General features: G+C 35.4%; 1 long non-coding RNA gene and 1 pseudogene across 2 annotated transcripts; one reads left to right on the top strand and one right to left on the bottom strand.

The window, feature by feature from the left end:
- Positions 1-9676: 9676 nt before the first annotated feature.
- On the top strand, positions 9677-10846 carry LOC147926789 (uncharacterized protein At2g29880-like; annotated as a pseudogene). Its single transcript, XR_015581911.1, has 2 exons — positions 9677-10029; positions 10116-10846. The product of XR_015581911.1 is annotated as an uncharacterized protein At2g29880-like (transcript).
- A 2223-nt stretch (positions 10847-13069) lies between these two features.
- LOC147926788 (uncharacterized) lies at positions 13070-13561 on the bottom strand. The gene is made up of 2 exons (XR_015581599.1): positions 13453-13561; positions 13070-13351 (listed from the first exon to the last, which is right to left on the bottom strand). It is a non-coding gene; the product is annotated as an uncharacterized LOC147926788 (long non-coding RNA).
- Positions 13562-25025: the final 11464 nt, after the last annotated feature.

Below are 25025 nucleotides of genomic sequence, written 5' to 3'. Positions count from 1 at the left end.
TCTGGGGTTAAAATGTGTCTTAGTGTGTTTTAACCCCAGAAACACTAACATAGCTGTTTACAGCTTCTAAGCAATGTTTTCTTGGTTTTAGCCTGTTTTGGGACAAAATGGGTATAAGTGGCTTTTAAACTCTCCACATCAATCTCAAACTCTTATAATTAATTAGTTGCATCGAATTAAGACACATTTTAACCCCAGAAACACTAACATAGCTGTTTACAGCTTCTAAGCAATGTTTTCTTGGTTTTAGCCTGTTTTGGGACAAAATGGGTATAAGTGGCTTTTAAACTCTCCACATCTATCTCAAACTCCTATAATTAGTTAGTTGCATTGGATAAAGACACATTTTAACCCCAGAAACACTAACATAGCTGTTTACAGCTTCTAAGCAATGTTTTCTTGGTTTTAGCCTGTTTTGGGACAAAATGGGTATAGGTGGCTTTTAAACTCTCCACATTTATCTCAAACTCCTATAATTAGTTAGTTGCATTGGATTAAGACACATTTTAACCCGAGAAACACTAACATAGCTGTTTACAGCTTCTAAACAATGTTTTCCTTGTTTTAGCCTGTTTTGGGACAAAATGGGTATAAGTGGCTTTTAAAATCTCCACATCTATCTCAAACTCTTATACCTAGTCAGTTGCATTGGACTAAGACTCATTTTAACCCCAGAAACACTAACACAGCTGTTTACAGCTTCTAAGCAATGTTTTCTTGGTTTTAGCCTGTTTTGGGACAAAATGAGTATAAGTGGCTTTTAAACTCTCCACATCTATCTCAAACTCCTATAATTAATTAGTTGCATTGGATTAAGACACATTTTAACCCCAGAAACACTAACATAGCTGTTTACAGCTTCTAAGCAATGTTTTCTTGGTTTTAGCCTGTTTTAGGACAAAATGGGTATAAGTGGCTTTTAAAGTCTCCACATCTATCTCAAACTCTTATAACTAGTCAGTTGCATTGGATTAAGACACATTTTAACCCCAGAAACACTAACATAGCTGTTTACAGCTTCTAAGCAATGTTTTCTTGGTTTTAGCCTATTTTGGGACAAAATGGGTATAAGTGGCTTTTAAACTCTCCACATCAATCTCATACTCTTAAAATTAGTCAGTTGCATTGGATTAAGACACATTTTAACCCCAGAAACACTAACAAAGCTGTTTACAGCTTCTAAGCAATGTTTTCTTGGTTTTAGCCTGTTTTGGGACAAAATGTGTATAAGTGGCTTTTAAACTCTCCCCATCCATCTCAAACTCTTATAATTAGTCAGTTGCATTGGATTAAGACACATTTTAACCCCATAAACACTAACATACCTGTTTACAGCTTCTAAGCAATGTTTTCTTGGTTTTAGCCTATTTTGGGAAAAAATGTGTATAAGTGGCTTTTAAACTATCCACATCTATCTCAAACTCTTATAATTAGTTAGTTGCATTGGATTAAGACACATATTAACCCCAGAAACACTAACAAAGCTGTTTAGTGCTTCTAAGCAATGTTTTCTTGGTTTTAGCCTTTTTGGGACAAAATGGGTATAAGTGGCTTTTAAACTCTCCACATCTATCTCAAACTCTTATAACTAGTCAGTTGTATTGGACTAAGACACATTTTAACCCCAGAAACACTAACATAGCTGTTTACAGCTTCTAAGCTATGTTTTCTTGGTTTTAGCCTGTTTTGGGACAAAATGGGTATAAGTGGCTTTTAAAGTCTCCACATCTATCTCAAACTCTTATAACTAGTCAGTTGCATTGGATTAAGACACATTTTAACCCCAGAAACACTAACATAGCTGTTTACAGCTTCTAAGCAATGTTTTCTTGGGTTTAGCCTCTTTTGGGACAAAATGGGTATAAGTGGCTTTTAAACTCTCCACATCTATCTCAAACTCCTATAATTAGTTAGTTGCATTGGATTAAGACACATTTTAACCCCAGAAACACTAACATAGCTGTTTACAGCTTCTAAGCAATGTTTTCTTGGGTTTAGCCTGTTTTGGGACAAAATGGGTATAAGTGGCTTTTAAACTCTCCACATCTATCTCAAACTCCTATAATTAGTTAGTTGCATTGGATTAAGACACATTTTAACCCCATAAACACTAACATAGCTGTTTACAGCTTCTAAGCAATGTTTTCTTGGTTTTAGCCTGTTTTGGGACAAAATGGGTATAAGTGGCTTTTAAACTCTCCACATCAATCTCAAACTCTTATAATTAGTTAGTTGCATTGAATTAAGACAAATTTTAACCCCAGAAACACTAACATAGCTGTTTACAGCTTCTAAACAATGTTTTCCTTGTTTTAGCCTGTTTTGGGACAAAATGGGTATAAGTGGCTTTTAAACTCTCCACATCTATCTCAAACTCTTATAACTAGTCAGTTGCATTGGACTAAGACACATTTTAACCCCAGAAACAATAACATAGCTGTTTACAGCTTCTAAGCTATGTTTTCTTGGTTTTAGCCTGTTTTGGGACAAAGAGGGTATAAGTGGCTTTTAAACTCTCCACATCTATCTCAAACTCCTATAATTAGTTAGTTGCATTGGATTAAGACACATTTTAACCCGAGAAACACTAACATAGCTGTTTACAGCTTCTAAGCAATGTTTTCTTGGTTTTAGCCTGTTTTGGGACAAAATGGGTATAAGTGGCTTTTAAACTCTCCACATCAATCTCAAACTCTTATAATTAGTTAGTTGCATTGAATTAAGACACATTTTAACCCCAGAAACACTAACATAGCTGTTTACAGCTTCTAAACAATGTTTTCCTTGTTTTAGCCTGTTTTGGGACAAAATGGGTATAAGTGGCTTTTAAAGTCTCCACATCTATCTCCAACTCTTATAACTAGTCAGTTGCCTTGGATTAAGACACATTTTAACCCCATAAACACTAACATAGCTGTTTACAGTTTCTAAGCAATGTTTTCTTGGTTTTAGCCTGTTTTGGGACAAAATGGGTATAAGTGGCTTTTAAACTCTCCACATTTATCTCAAACTCCTATAATTAGTTAGTTGCATTGGATTAAGACACATTTTAACCCCATAAACACTAACATAGCTGTTTACAGCTTCTAAACAATGTTTTCCTTGTTTTAGCCTGTTTTGGGACAAAATGGGTATAAGTGGCTTTTAAACTCTCCACATCTATCTCAAACTCCTATAATTAGTTAGTTGCATTGGATTAAGACACATTTTAACCCCAGAAACACTAACATAGCTGTTTACAGCTTCTAAGCAATGTTTTCTTGGTTTTAGCCTGTTTTGGGACAAAATGGGTATAAGTGGCTTTTAAACTCTCCACATCAATCTCAAACTCTTATAATTAGTTAGTTGCATTGAATTAAGACACATTTCAACCCCAGAAACACTAACATAGCTGTTTACAGCTTCTAAACAATGTTTTCCTTGTTTTAGCCTGTTTTGGGACAAAATAGGTATAAGTGGCTTTTAAACTCTCCACATCTATCTCAAACTCTTATAACTAGTCAGTTGTATTGGACTAAGACACATTTTAACCCCAGAAACACTAACATAGCTGTTTACAGCTTCTAAGCTATGTTTTCTTGGTTTTAGCCTGTTTTGGGACAAAATGGGTATAAGTGGCTTTTAAAGTCTCCACATCTATCTCAAACTCTTATAACTAGTCAGTTGCATTGGATTAAGACACATTTTAACCCCAGAAACACTAACATAGCTGTTTCAAGCTTCTAAGCAATGTTTTCTTGGGTTTAGCCTCTTTTGGGACAAAATGGGTATAAGTGGCTTTTAAACTCTCCACATCTATCTCAAACTCCTATAATTAGTTAGTTGCATTGGATTAAGACACATTTTAACCCCAGAAACACTAACATAGCTGTTTACAGCTTCTAAGCAATGTTTTCTTGGTTTTAGCCTGTTTTGGGACAAAATGGGTATAAGTGGCTTTTAAACTCTCCACATCAATCTCAAACTCTTATAATTAGTTAGTTGCATTGAATTAAGACAAATTTTAACCCCAGAAACACTAACATAGCTGTTTACAGCTTCTAAACAATGTTTTCCTTGTTTTAGCCTGTTTTGGGACAAAATGGGTATAAGTGGCTTTTAAACTCTCCACATCTATCTCAAACTCTTATAACTAGTCAGTTGCATTGGACTAAGACACATTTTAACCCCAGAAACAATAACATAGCTGTTTACAGCTTCTAAGCTATGTTTTCTTGGTTTTAGCCTGTTTTGGGACAAAGAGGGTATAAGTGGCTTTTAAACTCTCCACATCTATCTCAAACTCCTATAATTAGTTAGTTGCATTGGATTAAGACACATTTTAACCCGAGAAACACTAACATAGCTGTTTACAGCTTCTAAGCAATGTTTTCTTGGTTTTAGCCTGTTTTGGGACAAAATGGGTATAAGTGGCTTTTAAACTCTCCACATCAATCTCAAACTCTTATAATTAGTTAGTTGCATTGAATTAAGACACATTTTAACCCCAGAAACACTAACATAGCTGTTTACAGCTTCTAAACAATGTTTTCCTTGTTTTAGCCTGTTTTGGGACAAAATGGGTATAAGTGGCTTTTAAAGTCTCCACATCTATCTCCAACTTTATAACTAGTCAGTTGCCTTGGATTAAGACACATTTTAACCCCAGAAACACTAACATAGCTGTTTACAGCTTCTAAGCTATGTTTTCTTGGTTTTAGCCTGTTTTGGGACAAAATGGGTATAAGTGGCTTTTAAAGTCTCCACATCTATCTCAAACTCTTATAACTAGTCAGTTGCATTGGATTAAGACACATTTTAACCCCAGAAACACTAACATAGCTGTTTACAGCTTCTAAGCAATGTTTTCTTGGGTTTAGCCTCTTTTGGGACAAAATGGGTATAAGTGGCTTTTAAACTCTCCACATCTATCTCAAACTCCTATAATTAGTTAGTTGCATTGGATTAAGACACATTTTAACCCCAGAAACACTAACATAGCTGTTTACAGCTTCTAAGCAATGTTTTCTTGGTTTTAGCCTGTTTTGGGACAAAATGGGTATAAGTGGCTTTTAAACTCTCCACATCAATCTCAAACTCTTATAATTAGTTAGTTGCATTGAATTAAGACAAATTTTAACCCCAGAAACACTAACATAGCTGTTTACAGCTTCTAAACAATGTTTTCCTTGTTTTAGCCTGTTTTGGGACAAAATGGGTATAAGTGGCTTTTAAAATCTCCACATCTATCTCAAACTCTTATAACTAGTCAGTTGCATTGGACTAAGACACATTTTAACCCCAGAAACACTAACATAGCTGTTTACAGCTTCTAAGCTATGTTTTCTTGGTTTTAGCCTGTTTTGGGACAAAATGGGTATAAGTGGCTTTTAAAGTCTCCACATCTATCTCAAACTCTTATAACTAGTCAGTTGCATTGGATTAAGACACATTTTAACCCCAGAAACACTAACATAGCTGTTTACAGCTTCTAAGCAATGTTTTCTTGGGTTTAGCCTGTTTTGGGACAAAATGGGTATAAGTGGCTTTTAAACTCTCCACATCTATCTCAAACTCCTATAATTAGTTAGTTGCATTGGATTAAGACACATTTTAACCCCATAAACACTAACATAGCTGTTTACAGCTTCTAAGCAATGTTTTCTTGGTTTTAGCCTGTTTTGGGACAAAATGGGTATAAGTGGCTTTTAAACTCTCCACATCAATCTCAAACTCTTATAATTAGTTAGTTGCATTGAATTAAGACAAATTTTAACCCCAGAAACACTAACATAGCTGTTTACAGCTTCTAAACAATGTTTTCCTTGTTTTAGCCTGTTTTGGGACAAAATGGGTATAAGTGGCTTTTAAACTCTCCACATCTATCTCAAACTCTTATAACTAGTCAGTTGCATTGGACTAAGACACATTTTAACCCCAGAATAAATAACATAGCTGTTTACAGCTTCTAAGCTATGTTTTCTTGGTTTTAGCCTGTTTTGGGACAAAGAGGGTATAAGTGGCTTTTAAACTCTCCACATCTATCTCAAACTCCTATAATTAGTTAGTTGCATTGGATTAAGACACATTTTAACCCCAGAAACACTAACATAGCTGTTTACAGCTTCTAAGCAATGTTTTCTTGGTTTTAGCCTGTTTTGGGACAAAATGGGTATAAGTGGCTTTTAAACTCTCCACATCAATCTCAAACTCTTATAATTAGTTAGTTGCATTGAATTAAGACATATTTTAACCCCAGAAACACTAACATAGCTGTTTACAGCTTCTAAACAATGTTTTCCTTGTTTTAGCCTGTTTTGGGACAAAATGGGTATAAGTGGCTTTTAAAGTCTCCACATCTATCTCCAACTCTTATAACTAGTCAGTTGCCTTGGATTAAGACACATTTTAACCCCATAAACACTAACATAGCTGTTTACAGTTTCTAAGCAATGTTTTCTTGGTTTTAGCCTGTTTTGGGACAAAATGGGTATAAGTGGCTTTTAAACTCTCCACATTTATCTCAAACTCCTATAATTAGTTAGTTGCATTGGATTAAGACACATTTTAACCCCAGAAACACTAACATAGCTGTTTACAGCTTCTAAACAATGTTTTCCTTGTTTTAGCGTGTTTTGGGACAAAATGGGTATAAGTGGCTTTTAAACTCTCCACATCTATCTCAAACTCCTATAATTAGTTAGTTGCATTGGATTAAGACACATTTTAACCCCAGAAACACTAACATAGCTGTTTACAGCTTCTAAGCAATGTTTTCTTGGTTTTAGCCTGTTTTGGGACAAAATGGGTATAAGTGGCTTTTAAACTCTCCACATCAATCTCAAACTCTTATAATTAGTTAGTTGCATTGAATTAAGACACATTTCAACCCCAGAAACACTAACATAGCTGTTTACAGCTTCTAAACAATGTTTTCCTTGTTTTAGCCTGTTTTGGAACAAAATAGGTATAAGTGGCTTTTAAACTCTCCACATCTATCTCAAACTCTTATAACTAGTCAGTTGTATTGGACTAAGACACATTTTAACCCCAGAAACACTAACATAGCTGTTTACAGCTTCTAAGCTATGTTTTCTTGGTTTTAGCCTGTTTTGGGACAAAATGGGTATAAGTGGCTTTTAAAGTCTCCACATCTATCTCAAACTCTTATAACTAGTCAGTTGCATTGGATTAAGACACATTTTAACCCCAGAAACACTAACATAGCTGTTTACAGCTTCTAAGCAATGTTTTCTTGGGTTTAGCCTGTTTTGGGACAAAATGGGTATAAGTGGCTTTTAAACTCTCCACATCTATCTCAAACTCCTATAATTAGTTAGTTGCATTGGATTAAGTCACATTTTTACCCCAAAAACACTAACATAGCTGTTTACAGCTTCTAAGCAATGTTTTCTTGGTTTTAGCCTGTTTTGGGACAAAATGGGTATAAGTGGCTTTTAAACTCTCCACATCAATCTCAAACTCTTATAATTAGTTAGTTGCATTGAATTAAGACAAATTTTAACCCCAGAAACACTAACATAGCTGTTTACAGCTTCTAAACAATGTTTTCCTTGTTTTAGCCTGTTTTGGGACAAAATGGGTATAAGTGGCTTTTAAACTCTCCACATCTATCTCAAACTCTTATAACTAGTCAGTTGCATTGGACTAAGACACATTTTAACCCCAGAAACACTAACATAGCTGTTTACAGCTTCTAAGCTATGTTTTCTTGGTTTTAGCCTGTTTTGGGACAAAATGGGTATAAGTGGCTTTTAAACTCTCCACATCTATCTCAAACTCCTATAATTAGTTAGTTGCATTGGATTAAGACACATTTTAACCACAGAAACACTAAGGGGGGTGTATTGAATATGAAATTTTAGGAGATTTTGGAGTATTCTTAAATCTCATGTTATTTAATTGGTGATTTTTAAAAATCACATGAAATCCCATGTTATTGGATATGAAATTTATAAAAATCATCTATAATCTCTTGTTATTCAATCAATAATTTATAATTCTCACTCCAAATCTAGTGTTATTCAAAAAATCACAATTATTTTTAAAAAAGCTACTGAATGTCATTCTAGAAGATTTTTCTATCATTTTTAGTTAAAACATATGACTTCCAAAATCACACCTTTGAAGGTGAAACTTTGGAATTTTTTTTTTTAAATAGAGTTCGACATACTGCAAGAGCAACTCTCTTTCTCACTCTTCTCTCTTTCTCACTCTTCTCTCTTCTCTCTTTGATCCTAAACTGATTTGCTGGAAAACACAAAAAAAGAAAAAACTCTTTCTTGGATACTCCGCTCATCAAAGGTGTGATCACTGCGTCTTTGCCTACTCCGCTAGGACCACTGACGACGATGATGATCTGATTCGGCGGTGGGATGATTGGATCGACGGTGAATGAAGAACCTAATTGAAACTCGAGGGAACGAAGCGATTCGGGTTTGGTGGGGGGGTTGAATCGGGGAAGAAAACGAATTGGGGTTATCGGAGAGATGGGTATCGGTCATTTTCAAGGAGGAGTAAGAGTGATGACGGAGAGGTTTGGGAAAAGAGCGGGAGGAGATTGGTGAGAGCTCATTATGGACCAATAACTAACAAGCCAACAATGTTCTTGGAGATTGGTGAGAGCTCTCTGCTTTGTTCCTTTTGTCTGAATTGAAAAGCTCTATGCTTTCTTGAAAAGCTCTGATTAGTCATTGCTTATTGTGTTTATGTAGGTAATAGAGAGGAATACTGGAAGAGAGAAGACGCAGCACAAGTCATGGCTCTTGTAAGTGTAAAACGTTTGTTGTTGTTCTTGTTTTTTTTTGGTTCATGTGGATTATAATACCTCTTTGGGGTTTTAAAGCTTGTAGTCATCATTATGTTTAACAAGAGTGATTAGCAACAATTTTGAGGCTCATGAACTTGCCAATAGATTAGTAGATTTTACTATGTTTTATTTCATTTGTTCTCCATGAGCATACATAATTTGTATTTGTATTGTATTTGTGCATGTTTCATCGTGTGACATTATCTATGCAATGGTTTGCCAATATCTATGAGCTTGGTTTGCCAATTTGTTTATACCTCATTCTTTACTCTTTTTGTGATATATGTTCTGCAGGTGGATCTCTACTTGCTTTCTCAGGCAGCTTTCCCCACAGGAAGGATTGTATTTCAAGAACTTGATATGGGTTAGAGAGACAAAGGGAAAACATGTCATAATTGACAATAATCCACCTCCGCAGCGGTGCTTCCGACAACGGCGACGGTAAACTGACAATTGATGGTAACATTCGCTAATTTTAAAGTAGTTTTTTAGTGGGCTGCTCTTTTTGGATCAAAGAATTATAATATATGGGCTTGCCCCATTCTTTTCATATCAGCTAGGGTTAGTTTATTGGTGTATATATATACTCACGTTCAGCAGCTTTCTTCTCCCCTACAAGTTCACGATCAGCAGCTTTTTCTCTATCAAAGTGAGTATTTTCTATTGCTAGTTAGTTAATATATACATGTTGCTAGTTAGTTAATATATACGTTTTGTATCATGAACATCTTATAAGAGATACATGTTGCTAGTTAGTTAATATATCCCAGGAAAAGCAATTTCTTAAGTTGGAAACAACTGACAGCCAGTGTTTGAGATCTGTTACTCATGAGTTGTTTTTTTTTTGTATTGTATGGCTAGTTACAGTACACACTGCAATGGGAGATTCCCAGGCTGTAAAAGCTAAAGGTCAATATAACCAATGGTTGGAACATGAAAGCAAGATGTTAGTCCAGCTGCTAGTGGATGCAATCAATCAGGGTTTTCGTGATGGTAATGGAAAATTCAGCAAATTGACCATCGAGACAAGAGTATTACCAACTCTAAACCAAAATCTTGGAATTAACAAAACCTATAAGGAGTTCAAAAATAGGTTAAAGATCTTGAAGAATAAGTACCTAGGGTTGTCAGATCATCTTCGTTTTAGTTCTGGTTTTGGATGGGACCCTGAAACAAAGAAATTCACTGCTCCGGATGAAGTATGGGCTGACTATTTGAAGGTATGCAAAGTTATAACATGAATTTGTGAATATAGTAGTGTTGTTTATATGTCAGAATTACTATTTTTTTTTTTTTTTTTAAATAGGCTCATCCTAGTAGGACAAATCTGCGTGATGACTCATTTGAAGATTTTGGAGATTTGCAACTGATTTTTGAATCAACTACTGCTACTGGAAGGAATGCTGTGGGATTAGGCGATGCCATTGATGCAAATACATATCAAGTTGGAGAGAATGAAGGGACAAATAATTCAAGTCATGTCCAAATAATGGAAGATGAGGAAATAACATATGAAGAAACATCTGTTCATGAAGTTTTCTCTGCATTAGAAACAAGAAGGGGGGGAAAGCTACCTCCAAAAAAGAAGGCTAGAACTGAAACTGATGCACTTAACTCAAACAAGGCTGTTGATGAACTGAATACAGTGCAAGATTTTGGTCAGCAGATATTTGGCATGATACAAAAAAGATGGGAAAAGGAAAATGAAGAAAAAGAAGCTGAGGACAAAGCTAATAACGTGTGGGATGCTATCAAAGAAATTCCTGATTTGGATGATGGTTTGCGTTATGAGGCCATGACATTGGTTCACAAGTTAGGTATGAAATATGGATTTGTCCATATGTCTATAGCAGATCGCAAGGGATGGATTCTAGAAACCTTCATAAACCATGAGATTGAAGTTGAAGAAGACTTTTTTTTTTTTTTAATAGTTTTTAGTTTTCAAATTAGCAATACCTTATGAGCTCTCTTTTTATTTTATTTTTGATTTCAGACATTTCTTCTTTTTAAAAATAATCAATTTTTTATTGTTTTTAATTCTTGAATGCAACTTAAACAAGAGATTTCACACAAAAAAATGCAAAATAATCGTATGTATATTGTGGCGGGTAAACGCATATTGTGGCGGGTTAAAGACTAAAGACCATACTAGGGTAAATATATATATGATTCTTTTCCTCCCTCATTTGTTCTTCCTCAGTTAGTTTTTAGCCGCCTTCCTCATAAGTTCTTCCTCTTTAGTTTTTAGCCGCCGGCGTTAACGTTGCTTCCTCGTAAGTTCTTCACTCCATCTCCACATTATTATATTATTATATGATTTTGTGTCTTTGTATAATACATGTTCTCCATCCTCATACATGCTTGTTCTCCATTTTCACAGTAGCCGTACGTTCTTCTTTTTTTAATTAATTGTTATATAAAAACGTACGTACGAGGATACACGTTTCTCCATCCTCATACATACTTGTTCTTCTATGTTTATTAGATCTGTCAATGGTTTTGTGTAGGATTTTGATAATGGATCCCATTGTTCATGAAAGCGAAGAGATACAAGCTAGAAAAACAAGAAAACGAAAGAGAAATTTCAAGTTAGATATTGATATCATGATGCTGGTTTTGTCAATCATTGCGAAGATTCAACATTCCGTTCTGCAGATACCACGCCAAATAAGAAAGTCAGCTACAAGACTTGGACATGAATACATACAATACCAATTGGTTCATGAGAAACGTGACACTTTTCGACGTTTGTACCGTATGGACCCAGAAGCATTTCTGAATCTATGCTCTATTTTGAGATTGGAGATGGGTTTGAAAGACACAAGATATGTTTCAGTTGAAGAAATGCTTGCCACATTTTTGTTCATCGTCGGTCAAAATTCAAGATATGTTTCAGCTGAAACTAGATTTCAGAGATCAAGATTTTCAATAAGTAAGAGCTTTAACAAAATTCTAAAGGTGCTAAAAGCACTTGCTCCAAAGTATATGGCTAAACCCGGGCTTGCAGTGCCTACAAAAATAAAAGATAGCACAAGATTTTATCCTTATTTTAAGGTATGAGATTTTTTTTCTTCTGTTCATTTTCTAGTATTTCAAAACCTATATGGCTAATCTTTTGTTTCTATTTTTTTTTTAGGATTGTGTAGGGGCTATTGATGGAACTCATATCCTTGCAATGATAACAGGACAAGACTTGGCTAGCTACCGTAATCGAAAAGGACAACTATCACAAAATGTGTTAGCTGCTTGTAATTTTGATTTAGAATTTACATATGTTCTTAGCGGTTGGGAAGGTTCAGCTCACGATGCGAAGGTACTAAACGATGCTTTAACTAGAAACACCAACAAATTAATAGTTCCAGAAGGTATGTCATTACATTATGATAAAACTAATATTCTTTCTTATTAATTTCATTTATATCACTTATATTTGTATAATTTTAAAATTGTAGGAAAATATTATTTAGTTGATTGTGGATTTGCCAATCGTCGTCAATTTTTAGCTCCATTTCGAAGTACTCGCTATCATCTCCAAGACTTTAGGGGACAAGGAAAAGATCCTGCAAATGCAAATGAGTTGTTTAACCATCGACACTCTAGCTTACGAAACGTAATAGAGAGGATTTTTGGCATCTTCAAGTCAAGGTTTCTCATCTTCAAATATGCACCACCCTTTCCATATAAGACGCAAGTAGAGTTAGTACTTGCTTGTGTTGTTTTACATAATTATCTTCGTAGAGAATGTCGTTCAGACTTGTTTGAAGATGTGGCTAATGCGGAGGGAACTGCCGTTGATGAAAGAGTTGATGATGAGAACCATGAAGAAGAACAGCTTCATGGTACTCAAGACCAACAAAGAGTCCTTGCTAATAACTGGAGAGCAACTATAGCGGAAAACATGTGGACAGATGCTATGAATATGGGATCATGATGCAGTACCAGTGTGCTTTATATTAGATTGTCTTCATTTTTACCATTGATTTTTTTTAAGACGTTGAAATTTCAGAGGAGGGTGAGGCTCTCTTTTTTTTCTTCTCTATATTGTGATTTTCAACTTCAATATTCATGGTTTATATAGTTCAATGAACTCATTTTATTTTTATTTATGTCAAAATCGAATTGACCAATGACACGTAAACGTTACTGTCTCTACTTTTCTAAACAATCTCAAAACGATATATATTGTTGAGTTGTGGTCAAGCTTATCCGACATGTGAAGTATGAACTCAATGCCCTAAGAGATTGCTTAATAAAATTCCGTATCCACAACCATAAACTTCCTTTACTTATTCACATTGGTAGAATTTAGTGTAATCTTATTACCATACAATTTATCAAAATTCATTAGAAAACAAACTGTTGTTCATTAGCTCCAGAGGAGTAAAAAAGTGAAACTGCAAAGTTCCAACAAACATTGGATTAATTTTATATTGTTCACCAGTAGTAGTAACAATAAGAAAAAATCTCTTTATTCATCATCTTTCATGTCTTGGCCCCTTCATTTAAATCATTTCATAAACTCAAAATGGCACGAACCATAACCTATCAAACCATGAGATAATCAAACACAAATGGGTCAAGATCTTCATTCATCAAAGAGCTTAAATAATTGTTGACAAAAGGGTCTAGATAAAGTTGCTTACTAGGGTCGCGTTGCGTGAGTATTGCGGCGCTGCTGAAGTAACAATCAGCACCCATGTGCTTATAACGCTGGTAATAACTATTGAAGACAACAGAGGCATTTTGCTTTTTTTTTTTTCCTTTTTAAATATCAAAATCACCTAAAATTCAATAATCAAATCTCAACAAATCTCAAAACCCAAATCTCACCAAATCCTAAAAATCCAAAATTAATAACCAAATCTCCTAAAATTACACTCAAATCTCCTAAAATTCTGAAATATTAAAATCCCAGCAAATCTCCTAAAATTTCATATTCAATACACCCCCCTAACATAGCTGTTTACAGCTTCTAAACAATGTTTTCTTGGTTTTAGCCTGTTTTGGGACAAAATGTTTTTAAGTGGCTTTTAAACTCTCCACATCTATCTCAAAGTCCTATAATTAATTAGTTGCATTGGATTAAGACACATTTTAACCCCAGAAACACTAACATAGCTGTTTACAGCTACTAAGCAATGTTTTCTTGGTTTTAGCCTGTTTTGGGACAAAATGGGTATAAGTGGCTTTTTAAGTCTCCACATCTATCTCAAACTCTTATAACTAGTCAGTTGCATTGGATTAAGACACATTTTAACCCCAGAAACACTAACATAGCTGTTTACAGCTTCTAAGCAATGTTTTCTTGGTTTTAGCCTGTTTTGGGACAAAATGGGTATAAGTGGGTTTTAAACTCTCCACATCTATCTCAAACTCCTATAATTAGTTAGTTGCATTGGACTAAGACACATTTTAACCCCAGAAACACTAACATAGCTGTTTACAGCTTCTAAGCAATGTTTTCTTGGTTTTAGCCTGTTTTGGGACAAAATGGGTATAAGTGGCTTTTAAACTCTCCACATCTATCTCAAACTCTTATAACTAGTCAGTTGCATTGGATTAAAACACATTTTAACCCCAGAAACACTAACATAGCTGTTTACAGCTTCTAAGCAATGTTTTCTTGGTTTTAGCCTGTTTTGGGACAAAATGGGTATAAGTGGGTTTTAAACTCTCCACATCTATCTCAAACTCCTATAATTAATTAGTTGCATTGGATTAAGACACATTTTAACCCCAGAAACACTAACATAGCTGTTTACAGCTACTAAGCAATGTTTTCTTGGTTTTAGCCTGTTTTGGGACAAAATGGGTATAAGTGGCTTTTTAAGTCTCCACATCTATATCAAACTCTTATAACTAGTCAGTTGCATTGGATTAAGACACATTTTAACCCCAGAAACACTAACATAGCTGTTTACAGCTTCTAAGCAATGTTTTCTTGGTTTTAGCCTGTTTTGGGACGAAATGGGTATAAGTGGCTTTTAAATTCTCCACATCTATCTCAACCTCCTATAATTAGTTAGTTGCATTGGATTAAGACACCTTTTAACCCCAGAAACACTAACATAGCTGTTTACAGCTTCTAAGCAATGTTTTCTTGGTTTTAGCCTGTTTTGGGACAAAATGGGTATAAGTGGCTTTTAAACTCTCCACATCAATCTCAAACTCTTATAATTAGTTAGTTGCATTGAATTAAGACACATTTTAACCCCAGAAACACTAACATAGCTGTTTACAGCTTCTAAACAATGTTTTCCTTGTTTTAGCCTGTTTTGGGACAAAATAGGTATAAGTGGCTTTTAAACTCTCCACATCTATCTCAAACTCTTATAACTAGTCAGTTGTATTGGACTAAGACACATTTTAACCCCAGAAACACTAACATAGCTGTTTACAGCTTCTAAGCTATGTTTTCTTGGTTTTAGCCTGTTTTGGGACAAAATGGGAATAAATGGCTTTTAAAGTCTCCACATCTATCTCAAACTCTTATAACTAGTCAAATGCATTGGATTAAGACACATTTTAACCCCAGAAACATTAACATAGCTGTTTACAGCTTCTAAGCAATGTTTTCTTGGGTTTAGCCTGTTTTGGGACAAAATGGGTATAAGTGGCTTTTAAACTCTCCACATCTATCTCAAACTCCTATAATTAGTTAGTTGCATTGGATTAAGACACATTTTAACCCCAAAAACACTAACATAGCTGTTTACAGCTTCTAAGCAATGTTTTCTTGGTTTTAGCCTGTTTTGGGACAAAATGGGTATAAGTGGCTTTTAAACTCTCCACATCAATCTCAAACTCTTATAATTAGTTAGTTGCATTGAATTAAGACAAATTTTAACCCCAGAAACACTAACATAGCTGTTTACAGCTTCTAAACAATGTTTTCCTTGTTTTAGCCTGTTTTGGGACAAAATGGGTATAAGTGGCTTTTAAACTCTCCACATCTATCTCAAACTCTTATAACTAGTCAGTTGCATTGGACTAAGACACATTTTAACCCCAGAAACACTAACATAGCTGTTTACAGCTTCTAAGCTATGTTTTCTTGGTTTTAGCCTGTTTTGGGACAAAATGGGTATAAGTGGCTTTTAAACTCTCCACATCTATCTCAAACTCCTATAATTAGTTAGTTGCATTGGATTAAGACACATTTTAACCACAGAAACACTAACATAGCTGTTTACAGTTTCTAAGCAATGTTTTCTTGGTTTTAGCCTGTTTTGGGACAAAATGTTTATAAGTGGCTTTTAAACTCTCCACATCTATCTCAAACTCCTGTAATTAATTAGTTGCATTGGATTAAGACACATTTTAACCCCAGAAACACTAACATAGCTGTTTACAGCTACTAAGCAATGTTTTCTTGGTTTTAGCCTGTTTTGGGACAAAATGGGTATAAGTGGCTTTTTAAGTCTCCACATCTATATCAAACTCTTATAACTAGTCAGTTGCATTGGATTAAGACACATTTTAACCCCAGAAACACTAACATAGCTGTTTACAGCTTCTAAGCAATGTTTTCTTGGTTTTAGCCTGTTTTGGGACGAAATGGGTATAAGTGGCTTTTAAATTCTCCACATCTATCTCAACCTCCTATAATTAGTTAGTTGCATTGGATTAAGACACCTTTTCACCCCAGAAACACTAACATAGCTGTTTACAGCTTCTAAGCAATGTTTTCTTGGTTTTAGCCTGTTTTGGGACAAAATGGGTATAAGTGGCTTTTAAACTCTCCACATCAATCTCAAACTCTTATAATTAGTTAGTTGCATTGAATTAAGACACATTTTAACCCCAGAAACACTAACATAGCTGTTTACAGCTTCTAAACAATGTTTTCCTTGTTTTAGCCTGTTTTGGGACAAAATAGGTATAAGTGGCTTTTAAACTCTCCACATCTATCTCAAACTCTTATAACTAGTCAGTTGTATTGGACTAAGACACATTTTAACCCCAGAAACACTAACATAGCTGTTTACAGCTTCTAAGCTATGTTTTCTTGGTTTTAGCCTGTTTTGGGACAAAATAGGAATAAATGGCTTTTAAAGTCTCCACATCTATCTCAAACTCTTATAACTAGTCAGTTGCATTGGATTAAGACACATTTTAACCCCAGAAACACTAACATAGCTGTTTACAGCTTCTAAGCAATGTTTTCTTGGGTTTAGCCTGTTTTGGGACAAAATGGGTATAAGTGGCTTTTAAACTCTCCACATCTATCTCAAACTCCTATAATTAGTTAGTTGCATTGGATTAAGACACATTTTAACCCCAAAAACACTAACATAGCTGTTTACAGCTTCTAAGCAATGTTTTCTTGGTTTTAGCCTGTTTTGGGACAAAATGTTTATAAGTGGCTTTTAAACTCTCCACATCAATCTCAAACTCTTATAATTAGTTAGTTGCATTGAATTAAGACAAATTTTAACCCCAGAAACACTAACATAGCTGTTTACAGCTTCTAAACAATGTTTTCCTTGTTTTAGCCTGTTTTGGGACAAAATGGGTATAAGTGGCTTTTAAACTCTCCACATCTATCTAAAACTCTTATAACTAGTCAGTTGCATTGGACTAAGACACATTTTAACCCCAGAAACACTAACATAGCTGTTTACAGCTTCTAAGCTATGTTTTCTTGGTTTTAGCCTGTTTTGGGACAAAATGGGTATAAGTGGCTTTTAAACTCTCCACATCTATCTCAAACTCCTATAATTAGTTAGTTGCATTGGATTAAGACACATTTTAACCACAGAAACACTAACATAGCTGTTTACAGTTTCTAAGCAATGTTTTCTTGGTTTTAGCCTGTTTTGGGACAAAATGTTTATAAGTGGCTTTTAAACTCTCCACATCTATCTCAAACTCCTGTAATTAATTAGTTGCATTGGATTAAGACACATTTTAACCCCAGAAACACTAACATAGCTGTTTACAGCTACTAAGCAATGTTTTCTTGGTTTTAGCCTGTTTTGGGACAAAATGGGTATAAGTGGCTTTTTAAGTCTCCACATCTATCTCAAACTCTTATAACTAGTCAGTTGCATTGGATTAAGACACATTTTAACCCCAGAAACACTAACATAGCTGTTTACAGCTTCTAAGCAATGTTTTCTTGGTTTTAGCCTGTTTTGGGACAAAATGGGTATAAGTGGCTTTTAAACTCTCCACATCAATCTCAAACTCTTATAATTAGTTAGTTGCATTGGACTAAGACACATTTTAACCCCAGAAACACTAACATAGCTGTTTACAGCTTCTAAGCAATGTTTTCTTGGTTTTAGCCTGTTTTGGGACAAAATGTTTATAAGTGGCTTTTAAACTCTCCACATCTATCTCAAACTCCTATAGTTAGTTAGTTGCATTGGATTAAGACACATTTTAACCCCAGAAACACTAACATAGCTGTTTACAGCTTCTAAGCAATGTTTTCTTGGTTTTAGCCTGTTTTGGGACAAAATGGGTATAAGTGGCTTTTAAAGTCTCCACATCTATCTCAAACTCTTATAACTAGTCAGTTGCATTGGATTAAGACACATTTTAACCCCAGAAACACTAACATAGCTGTTTACAGCTTCTAAGCAATGTTTTCTTGGTTTTAGCCTGTTTTGGGACAAAATGGGTATAAGTGGGTTTTAAACTCTCCACATCGATCTCAAACTCCTATAATTAGTTAGTTGCATTGGACTAAGACACATTTTAACCCCAGAAACACTAACATAGCTGTTTACAGCTTCTAAGCTATGTTTTCTTGGTTTTAGCCTGTTTTGGGACAAAATGGGTATAAGTGGCTTTTAAACTCTCCACATCTATCTCAAACTCCTATAATTAATTAGTTGCATTGGATTAAGACACATTTTAACCCCAGAAACACTAACATAGCTGTTTACAGCTTCTAAGCAATGTTTTCTTGGTTTTAGCCTGTTTTGGGACAAAATGGGTATAAGTGGTTTTAAACTCTCCACATCAATCTCAAACTCTTATAATTAGTTAGTTGCATTGGACTAAGACACATTTTAACCCCAGAAACACTAACATAGCTGTTTACAGCTTCTAAGCAATGTTTTCTTGGTTTTAGCCTGTTTTGGGACAAAATGGGTATAAGTGGCTTTTAAAGTCTCCACATCTATCTCAAACTCTTATAACTAGTCAGTTGCATTGGATTAAGACACATTTTAACCCCAGAAACACTAACATAGCTGTTTACAGCTTCTAAGCAATGTTTTCTTGGTTTTAGCCTGTTTTGGGACAAAATGGGTATAAGTGGGTTTTAAACTCTCCACATCTATCTCAAACTCCTATAATTAGTTAGTTGCATTGGACTAAGACACATTTTAACCCCAGAAACACTAACATAGCTGTTTACAGCTTCTAAGCTATGTTTTCTTGGTTTTAGCCTGTTTTGGGACAAAATGGGTATAAGTGGCTTTTAAACTCTCCACATCTATCTCAAACTCCTATAATTAATTAGTTGCATTGGATTAAGACACATTTTAACCTCATAAACACTAACATAGCTGTTTACAGCTTCTAAGCAATGTTTTCTTGGTTTTAGCCTGTTTTGGGACAAAATGGGTATAAGTGGCTTTTAAACTCTCCACATCTATCTCAAACTCCTATAATTAGTTAGTTGCATTGGATTAAGACACCTTTTAACCCCAGAAACCCTAACATAGCTGTTTACAGCTTCTAAGCAATGTTTCTTGGTTTTACCCTGTTTTGGGACAAAATGGGTATAAGTGGCTTTTAAACTCTCCACATCAATCTCAAACTCTTATAATTAGTTAGTTGCATTGGACTAAGACACATTTTAACCCCAGAAACACTAACATAGCTGTTTACAGCTTCTAAGCAATGTTTTCTTGGTTTTAGCCTGTTTTGGGACAAAATGGGTATAAGTGGCTTTTAAACTCTCCACATCTATCTCAAACTCCTATAGTTAGTTAGTTGCATTGGATTAAGACACATTTTAACCCCAGAAACACTAACATAGCTGTTTACAGCTTCTAAGCAATGTTTTCTTGGTTTTAGCCTGTTTTGGGACAAAATGGGTATAAGTGGCTTTTAAACTCTCCACATTTATCTCAAACTCCTATAATTAGTTAGTTGCATTGGATTAAGACACATTTTAACCCCAGAAACACTAACATAGCTGTTTACAGCTTCTAAACAATGTTTTCCTTGTTTTAGCCTGTTTTGGGACAAAATGGGTATAAGTGGGTTTTAAACTCTCCACATCTATCTCGAACTCCTATAATTAGTTAGTTGCATTGGACTAAGACACATTTTAACCCCAGAAACACTAACATAGCTGTTTACAGCTTCTAAGCAATGTTTTCTTGGTTTTAACCTGTTTTGGGACAAAATGGGTATAATTGGGTTTTAAACTCTCCACATCTATCTCAAACTCCTATAATTAGTTAGTTGCATTGGACTAAGACACATTTTAACCCCAGAAACACTAACATAGCTGTTTACAGCTTCTAAGCAATGTTTTCTTGGTTTTAGCCTGTTTTGGGACAAAATGGGTATAAGTGGCTTTTAAACTCTCCACATTTATCTCAAACTCCTATAATTAGTTAGTTGCGTTGGATTAAGACACCTTTTAACCCCAGAAACACTAACATAGCTGTTTACAGCTTCTAAACAATGTTTTCCTTGTTTTAGCCTGTTTTGGGACAAAATGGGTATAAGTGGCTTTTAAACTCTCCACATTTATCTCAAACTCCTATAATTAGTTAGTTGCATTGGATTAAGACACATTTTAACCCCAGAAACACTAACATAGCTGTTTACAGCTTCTAAACATTGTTTTCCTTGTTTTAGCCTGTTTTGGGACAAAATGGGTATAAGTGGGTTTTAAACTCTCCACATCTATCTCAAACTCCTATAATTAGTTAGTTGCATTGGACTAAGACACATTTTAACCCCAGAAACACTAACATAGCTGTTTACAGCTTCTAAGCAATGTTTTCTTGGTTTTAGCCTGTTTTGGGACAAAATGGGTATAAGTGGCTTTTAAACTCTCCACATTTATCTCAAACTCCTATAATTAGTTAGTTGCATTGGATTAAGACACATTTTAACCCCAGAAACACTAACATAGCTGTTTACAGCTTCTAAGCAATGTTTTCTTGGTTTTAGCCTGTTTTGGGACAAAATGGGTATAAGTGGCTTTTAAACTCTCCACATCTATCTCAAACTCCTATAATTAGTTAGTTGCATTGGATTAAGACACCTTTTAACCCCAGAAACACTAACCTAGCTGTTTACAGCTTCTAAGCTATGTTTTCTTGGTTTTAGCCTGTTTTGGGACAAAATGGGTATAAGTGGCTTTTAAAGTCTCCACATCTATCTCAAACTCTTATAACTAGTCAGTTGCATTGGATTAAGACACATTTTAACCCCAGAAACACTAACATAGCTGTTTACAGCTTCTAAGCAATGTTTTCTTGGTTTTAGTCTGTTTTGGGACAAAATGGGTATAAGTGGCTTTTAAACTCTCCACATCTATCTCAAACTCCTATAATTAGTTAGTTGCATTGGATTAAGACACATTTTAACCCCAGAAACACTAACATAGCTGTTTACAGCTTCTAAGCAATGTTTTCTTCGTTTTAGCCAGTTTTGGGACAAAATGGGTATAAGTGGCTTTTAAACTCTCCACATTTATCTCAAACTCCTATAATTAGTTAGTTGCATTGGATTAAGACACATTTTAACCCCAGAAACACTAACATAGCTGTTTACAGCTTCTAAACAATGTTTTCCTTGTTTTAGCCTGTTTTGGGACAAAATGGGTATAAGTGGGTTTTAAACTCTCCACATCTATCTCAAACTCCTATAATTAGTTAGTTGCATTGGACTAAGACACATTTTAACCCCAGAAACACTAACATAGCTGTTTACAGCTTCTAAGCAATGTTTTCTTGGTTTTAGCCTGTTTTGGGACAAAATGGGTATAAGTGGCTTTGAAACTCTCCACATCTATCTCAAACTCCTATAATTAGTTAGTTGCATTGGATTAAGACACCTTTTAACCCCATAAACCCTAACATAGCTGTTTACAGCTTCTAAGCAATGTTTTCTTGGTTTTAGCCTGTTTTGGGACAAAATGGGTATAAGTGGCTTTTAAACTCTCCACATTTATCTCAAACTCCTATAATTAGTTAGTTGCATTGGATTAAGACACATTTTAACCCCATAAACACTAACATAGCTGTTTACAGCTTCTAAGCAATGTTTTCTTGCTTTTAGCCTCTTTTGGGACAAAATGGGTATAAGTGGCTTTTAAACTCTCCACATTTATCTCAAACTCCTATAATTAGTTAGTTGCATTGGATTAAGACACCCTTTAACCCCAGAAACACTAACATAGCTGTTTACAGCTTCTAAGCAATGTTTTCTTGGTTTTAGCCTGTTTTGGGACAAAATAGGTATAAGTGGCTTTTAAACTCTCCACATTTATCTCAAACTCTTATAACTAGTCAGTTGCATTGGATTAAGACACATTTTAACCCCAGAAACACTAACATAGCTGTTTACAGCTTCTAAGCAAGGTTTTCTTGGTTTTAGCCTGTTTTGGGACAAAATGGGTATAAGTGGCTTTTAAACTCTCAACATCTATCTCAAACTCCTATAATTAGTTAGTTGCATTGGATTAAGACACCTTTTAACCCCAGAAACACTAACATAGCTGTTTACAGCTTCTAAGCAATGTTTTCTTGGTTTTAGCCTGTTTTGGGACAAAATGGGTATAAGTGGCTTTTAAACTCTCCACATCAATCTCAAACTCTTATAATTAGTTAGTTGCATTGAATTAAGACACATTTTAACCCCAGAAACACTAACATAGTTGTTTACAGCTTCTAAACAATGTTTTCCTTGTTTTAGCCTGTTTTGGGACAAAATGGGTATAAGTGGCTTTTAAACTCTCCACATCTATCTCAAACTCCTATAATTAGTTAGTTGCATTGGATTAAGACACATTTTAACCCCAGAAATACTAACATAGCTGTTTACAGCTTCTAAGCAATGTTTTCTTGGTTTTAGCCTGTTTTGGGACAAAATGGGTATAAGTGGCTTTTAAACTCTCCACATCTATCTCAAACTCCTATAATTAGTTAGTTGCATTGGATTAAGACACCTTTTAACCCCAAAAACACTAACATAGCTGTTTACAGCTTCTAAGCAATGTTTTCTTGGTTTTAGCCTGTTTTGGGACAAAATAGGTATAAGTGGCTTTTAAACTCTCCACATCTATCTCAAACTCCTATAATTAGTTAGTTGCATTGGATTAAGACACATTTTAACCCCAGAAACACTAACATAGCTGTTTACAGCTTCTAAGCAATGTTTTCTTGGTTTCAGCCTGTTTTGGGACAAAATGGGTATAAGTGGCTTTTAAACTCTCCACATTTATCTCAAACTCCTAGAATTAGTTAGTTGCATTGGATTAAGACACATTTTAACCCCAGAAACACTAACATAGCTGTTTACAGCTTCTAAACAATGTTTTCCTTGTTTTAGCCTGTTTTGGGACAAAATGAGTATAAGTGGGTTTTAAACTCTCCACATCTATCTCAAACTCCTATAATTAGTTAGTTGCATTGGACTAAGACACATTTTAACCCCAGAAACACTAACATAGCTGTTTACAGCTTCTAAGCAATGTTTTCTTGGTTTTAGCCTGTTTTGGGACAAAATGGGTATAAGTGGCTTTTAAACTCTCCACATTTATCTCAAACTCCTATAATTAGTTAGTTGCATTGGATTAAGACACATTTTAACCCCAGAAACACTAACATAGCTGTTTACAGCTTCTAAGCAATGTTTTCTTGGTTTTAGCCTGTTTTGGGACAAAATGGGTATAAGTGGCTTTTAAACTCTCCACATCTATCTCAAACTCCTATAATTAGTTAGTTACAGTGGATTAAGACACCTTTTAACCCCAGAAACACTAACATAGCTGTTTACAGCTTCTAAGCTATGTTTTCTTGGTTTTAGCCTGTTTTGGGACAAAATGGGTATAAGTGGCTTTTAAAGTCTCCACATCTATCTCAAACTCTTATAACTAGTCAGTTGCATTGGATTAAGACACATTTTAACCCCAGAAACACTAACATAGCTGTTTACAGCTTCTTGTTGAAATAAGCGGAAGACTTAGAGAGATTTGAGAGGTTTAGAATGAAGAAGAAGAGTTGGTGGCGAATAGTATGAAAGAGAGTGATAATAGATTAGAATTAGGTAGAATGTCACAAATACAACACATGACAAAGGTTTAAATAGGGGGGCAGCTAGGGCGACCACATGACCTAAAATAGAAACAAAAGGAATTGACAATTAGGAGAGAGAGGGGGTAGGTGATCGGTGATAGCGACTTGTCCTAGTCTTCCACTCTTGTCCACTTGCGCTTTCTCCCTAACGGCTACACAAGGGATTCTCGATCCTTCTCATGGGCTGAAGGTAAGCAGGCCTCCTCACTATCCTCACACATAGATGACTCGGCCTTAGTGCTTCACTCGGCCTTATTGCTTGCACGTACGGACGGTACGGACTGTACGGACGCCATAGGCTTATTCTTGATCAATACTCCCCCTCAAGCTTAGCCTGATGAAATGGCTAAGCTTGGAACCCGTGAAGCAGCACCTCATTAAAAACCTTGACTTAGAAAACCTCATGGGACAAAACTAAGCCAAGGGAAAAAGAGTGTGCTGTCCACGGATTAGGAAAGTTGATCACGGCCGTGTGATGTCTACAAGTCCAAGTTTGCTATGAATATAATCACAAACCTTGGGACTTGCAGATTTGGTGAAGATGTCGGCTAGCTGGTCTTGACTCCTTGTGTGGCATGGTAGAACCGCTCCCTCTTCGATCCTCTCCCTAACCTTGTGGCAGTCGCTCTCAATGTGCTTGGTCCGTTCATGGAAGACTGAGTTAGTGGCTATGTGGATCGCTGCCTCATTGTCACAATGCATTGTCATCGGCTGTCTTGTTTCAATGCCGAGATCCTTAAGTAGACCTTTCAACCATGTCATCTCATTAGTTAGCTTCCTCATAGCTCGGTACTCAGCCTCGGCACTTGAACATGACACCACCTTTTGCTTCTTAGACCTCCATGTAACTAGGTTTCCTCCAACAAAGGTGCAATATCCAGTAGTTGACCGCCTATCCAATGTGTCTCCATTATAGTCCGCATCACAATAACCCA

The sequence above is a fragment of the Camelina sativa genome, chromosome 15 (assembly GCF_030686135.1).
Source record: "Camelina sativa cultivar CO46 ecotype springtype chromosome 15, ASM3068613v1".
NCBI classification, from domain to species: Eukaryota; Viridiplantae; Streptophyta; class Magnoliopsida; order Brassicales; family Brassicaceae; genus Camelina; species Camelina sativa.
Note: the sequence above shows the minus strand (reverse complement) of the source record. Positions and strands in the feature narration are given on the sequence as shown.